Genomic DNA, 5,716 nt, shown 5'->3' on the forward strand with positions numbered 1-5,716 from the left:
CAATACATTACCTTAATGAAATTAGTACGCCTTCATGGTAACTGTAATAAGTTGAAACTATTTCAATTGCAACATGTTCAGCATCTTTGACGTAGACATGGTCTATCAACGTACCGTTTTCAGTTGTAGGATATTGCACATTTTGAGTGTATCCATGGACTTCCATTAATGTCCCAATTGATGATGATGTTAGGATGTCCTCATTGAAGTCTCCCATAATTACTTTCTTTCCTGGATGTTTTTCCAGCTCAACAATAACATGCAGCAGATTTTGTCGAAACAGGTCAATTTGATAAGAATGAGGCCTATACAACAGAACAGCAGTCAAACTGATATGTGGAACTGAGAAGTATAGACATTCTAAATTGCAAGGTTTTGGAATTATGACTTCAAAAAGCATGTTTTCACAACAGTAAATTGCAACTCCACCTCCTCGTTGTTGTTTTAAATTAGTGAAAAGTGGAGTGCTGTTGTCATAGCACTTAGCTCTTGGATTATGCGTGAAGATAAATCCTGGTATCTGTATTTTGTCTTCAACTTTTAGCCATGTTTCAGTGAGACAGATACAATCCGCATTCATACGTTGTCCATGAACTTGAATATTTTTAACATGAGCTTGAAGACTGTACATTATGAAGAGCAATTGTAAATATACCAGGTGTCTTTAAGAAACTGTAATTTGCTAAAGGAAATTGTGGCATATTTTTCATTGCCAAGTCAATTTTCTCATTACAGTATATGACAGCCTCCTTGAAGTTTTGAATTATTAGTCCGTTGACAGTTCTCACACGACTCAAGGCAACATATGCTTGTCCTGAAGTAAAGATCTTGTCAAGTGCTACAACAGCTTTATCTAATGTTAGTCCTTGCACTTTGTGAACAGTGCATGCCCATGCTAATCTAAGTGGAAACTGACGTCTTAAACCACTTTCGTTTGTGACTTGATCTTCTTGCACTTCAATTACTGTATAATTTTAGGAAAATCCATGTCGTTGTTTTGATCATTGAATTTTACCCACATTTGGATCATCAAATTCAACATGAATGGCTGATGGAAAATCCTTATCACAATCATCAACATGATCATCATTATCATGCTGTTTTTTACTTCTGCTTATGTGGACAACTGTACCAAAGGCTCCATTGACAAGTCCATCAGAAACATCAACATTTTTCTTTAACATAACTCTTGCTCCAACACCCAATTGAACACATTTAGCCAAACAGGAGTTGAAAACATTTGCATGGAATCCAACTTTTAGTTCAATCCTTCCAGTTTTTTGATTTCTCACAAAATCTTGAGCTTGAATACTGATTGCCTCAGGACAAACCTCATGTAGTCTCTGAATGTTGTATTTATCAACCTCTTCATTTGTAGGAAATATATGAACATCACCACATTCTTCTCCAGTTTCACGTTGCTTCAACATGTTGATGTCTCTTGAGCTTAGAGTTCATAAAAAAAATAAACCTCTCAGACGATTTAAGGTTTCAGCAAAAGATACATCTTGTTGCCTAACAACTTCAGTTAATTCAGCAATTTCAAAGTTATTGTCCCAAAGGTTCACTCCTTTTGTATCAGTATAGAGCGGAGTTTCTTTGACAGGTGGCAGCTGATAAAAATCTCCTACAGCTACAAGACTGACCTTTCCAAACAGGGAGTAGTCTCCGGTTTGTTTAATTTGTCTCAATCGACCATGAACATATGACAAAAGCTGATGGCCAACCATGGATATTTGATCAATAATCAAAATCTGCAAACATCCCATTTTGGAATGGAGAGAATTGATTTTGTCATCACTTAGGGGTTGATATGGCAGTTTGACATTAGCCCCAATTGAAAACGTTTTGTGGATGGTTGCAGCACCAATATTGTATGCAGCTACTCCAGTTGATGCACATAGAACGACACTCCTATCATCAGGATTTTCAAACATCTGAGATAAGAGCCTAGAAGATTCATAGTATATTGCTTTGATTAAATGACTTTTTCCTGTGCCTGCTCCACCAGTGATAAACAAGTGAAATGGTTCAGGGTTTTCTCCAAGCAGTTTTTGTAGACACCATTTGCGAACTTTGTAAAATATTGCAGATTGTTTAGTGTTTAATGATCTTAGTAAACACAATGCTTCATCTCTAGACATTGTAGCATTACTAGTCTCAATTGTGAATGCAGTTTGAGGGTTTGCTACAAGATCTGGAATAAGTGTGTCTGAATCATCTTCATCAGCAAGTATGTTATTCTTCATTAGTTCTATACATTCATGACGTTCCTTTTCAGTTTCAAGACACAATGTAGCCCAAGCATCTTCCAAGTCAACACCTAGCTATAAGAGCTGTTGAGCTCTGTCTATTTCAGCACTTTCCTTTTCAAACTGTGCTCGATTATCATCAACAATACATTTAACTTGGCTCACATTACTTCCACATTTCACAGCACCGTTATTGTAGAAATCCTCGTAAGTGTTAAAATGCCCAGGCTTTAGCTGACAATCTTTGTAATGTGGCAAAAAAAGTTGTAACAATGAGTGATGGTACTTCTCTGGATCTTTTGTTGGTGAAAATCTTGGATACCTTACTACTGCAGGTTCAGTTCGAGTCCTTTGTATCATATAGCCACAATTGTTGTTAAGCTTGATCACCTTTTCTGTGTTTTGTGAAGACATTTCAGATTTTGACAAGATCCTGTATTCTGAACAAAACCTGGCAAGACATAGAATGCCAAAATAGTCTGTTTTTGGTCTATTCTTGTACCGGTCAACCAGACTGTTCCTCCAAAAACACCCTTGTTCACCAGAATGGTCATCTTTGTTCTGGAGTACACGCAAAGGCAAACTCATCTTTACAGGATCTGTTCCAATTGGAATAAACTGGACCTTGCGAGAGCATTCTTTCAAGTGCATACCCGTTAGTCGGTACACTGCCTCTTGTGCTGAAATTTCTCTGTTGTGTAGATATACACTTCCCAACATTTTTAACGCTGATCTTGCTTCAAGATTCCCATTTATAGCTTCATTTTGTGCACGCTGCAACAACAATCCTATTTCTTGTTCCGCTTTTGTGATGTAACTAATAATGTAAACTACTACTGAGTAAGCATCTGTGACATACTGGATATCCATATTGCCTTGCCATGCACGCAATAGATGTTTGTTATATTGGTTTACCCAAACATCTTTTGGATTTGGTTTCAAGACAATACTTTTCTTTTTGGAACATCTCTTGTACGCCTTTTCAAACACAGCCTGATTAATTCCAATAGACTGAAAAAAGGCATCCGTTGAATCAAAATTGACATCAGAATTTGTTAATGCAGTTTTGATTTTCTTTAAAATTGCACTTGCGGCCTCATTTCTGGCATTGCCTTTCAAATCTTCTCGAATAGTTCTTGTTACAAAAGTACGGCTAGATAGTGGTCGTGGAAAATTAAATCTACAAACCGTTTATTTCTTGCGGCATGTCTTAGAATGTCTGCTGCTGTGCTTTTGAACACTGTTGACAGTCTCATACAGTTCAGTGTCATCCTCTCTTGGGGACTCGCATGTGATGTAATGATCTATGAAAGCAGCAACCAAATGATCATTGTCTTCATTTAACTTCGGAGCATTTTCAACTCAAAACAGACAATGAACATGAGGAGATCCACGCTGTTGAAACTCTATGCGATAAAAGTAGTCTTTGATGTTTCCAATAGGTTGAGTGGGTGACATAATGACATCTTTTAAAAAGCAATGCCATCTATAATCAAACATCCTTGCAGCAGTCACTGGGTTTCGTCTAATCAGTCCACATTTTTCAGACCAGTCAAGTTCATCAACATTTACATTTTTCTCTTCTTGCTTTAGAATGTATCCTTCATCATAATTCAGTATTTTAGCTAGAGATTCTGGGTTTGTGAGGCTATCGGATGTTACTTCTTTTAACAACCTCTTGTCTGATCCTTTTCGCAAAGCAATGGAAACGTTAGACACAATTTGATCCAGCTCCGATATATATTGTGCATAGAAAATGAAGTCTGTGCTCCGTGCAAAACGTCCATCTGCATTGAGGATTCGTGCATTTAGGTATCGTGACAGTGTGATTTTTTCCTCCCTCTCATCATGGAATGTTGGACCACCAGTTGGAAACAGAACAGGGAAACATTTTGCTTCGTTGGTTTTATCAGATAGTAATTTAACAGAACTGTTACCTTCAGCTGGTGCCACATTTAATACATCTTGAAAATGCTGATCAATTACTTCCGAGCCAAGATCCACAGGCTGTAAACAGGTGTCTGACAAAAGACCACTTTGCTCCTTGATGTAAGTCAAGTCTTCCTCTTGTGGTTCTTCTGGGTCATTTTCCTCTTCACTCTTTTCGACTACATCTTGTTCCTTAATTTCATCAGCAACATTCTCCTCCAGTTCATTCAAAGAGTTGATCCACTGTTCATTAATCGCTACATCCCTGTACCATTTATTGCACCTGACCAAACACATCAGAGCATTTCTAACACAATCAGTGTGTACATACTTGTACTCATAATGACCTTTGTAGGTTAACTTGCGCTTGAGTTTGATCCTTATCATCTTGTCATCACATTCATTTCGTGGAAGAATATTTGATACATCTGCAGCATTTACAGGAACACACACCACAGGTCCATGGCAGCCATTTTGTTTTCCACGGGGAAGACGAGTAATTTCAAAAAAGGAATGTTTCTTACGGGCAACAAGATGTTGTTCCAAGGAGTTAAGACACTGCAGTTGATATGGAATGTCCACTAAATGCATATTGTTAGCAACACTCTCTTCAGGTAACTTTCCACCAAGGATTTTTCGATGACACGTTGGACAAATCCACAATTTGCACCTTGGAGAATAACCAGAAGAATTCTGGTTCCTTCCTTTTACGCAGACATGGCTTTCTCACCTCATTTGAAGTGGCATTCCCGCATGTGCCTGCACAAATGTCTTTATCTCAGTGCTTAACACATGTCACAACTTCATAATGATTACCATTACAATGTTTCAAATAGATTGAATTGTGTGTAAATACCTCTCCAATAGGCTTGTGTGCATTCCATCTGCTATCATTAAAAGCCAATATGGTTGTATTAAACAGGTTAGAAGCAGCAAAGATGTCAATTTCAGTGGCCCATGACCCAGAATAGTACATTCTGGATTTTGTCAAGTAGTCCTCTACTGAAGTATACTCACTTCTTACATACCTCTCAAATATCGAAACATTTATTTTCAGGTGTTTGACAACTGCACGGCGAATCTTCAAATGCTTGTCCCCACTTCCATATATTGCATATGCCAGAGATCTGAAAAAGCAGTTACCATCTGGTTTGATACTCTTTGTCTGACACGGACCTGCAATGGGACCAAAGTCTGCAATGACATCACCGACACTGTTATCATTTGTCAGAAACATAAAGATCAGCAAGCTTTATGTGAACTTGTGAGTCAAAGGAGAAAAAAATTCTTCTGGAATTGAAACATCAGGAATAATTATGTCATCTGCTAGAATATTTTTAACATGAGTTGTTTTAACTGCTTTCCCAGAGACCAGCTCATCCAGCTCTTTTCTTCTTCCCCCTTAAAGGATTATTTGGCAACACACTTGTATTTGCAGCTTTGGGTACCTCAAATTCAGATGAGCTTACCTCAGTGGTCACAGGTTTGCATACCTTGGGTGTGTATTTTAAGACTTCACTGTAAAGTGCTTTACC

The 5,716-nt window shown here is 37.9% G+C and overlaps 1 pseudogene; it reads right to left on the reverse strand.

The window, feature by feature from the left end:
• Positions 1–605: 605 nt before the first annotated feature.
• LOC137079560 (uncharacterized) lies at positions 606–4,928 on the reverse strand (annotated as a pseudogene).
• Positions 4,929–5,716: the final 788 nt, after the last annotated feature.

This window comes from Pseudorasbora parva, chromosome 6 (assembly GCF_024679245.1).
Source record: "Pseudorasbora parva isolate DD20220531a chromosome 6, ASM2467924v1, whole genome shotgun sequence".
Classification (NCBI taxonomy): Eukaryota; Metazoa; Chordata; class Actinopteri; order Cypriniformes; family Gobionidae; genus Pseudorasbora; species Pseudorasbora parva.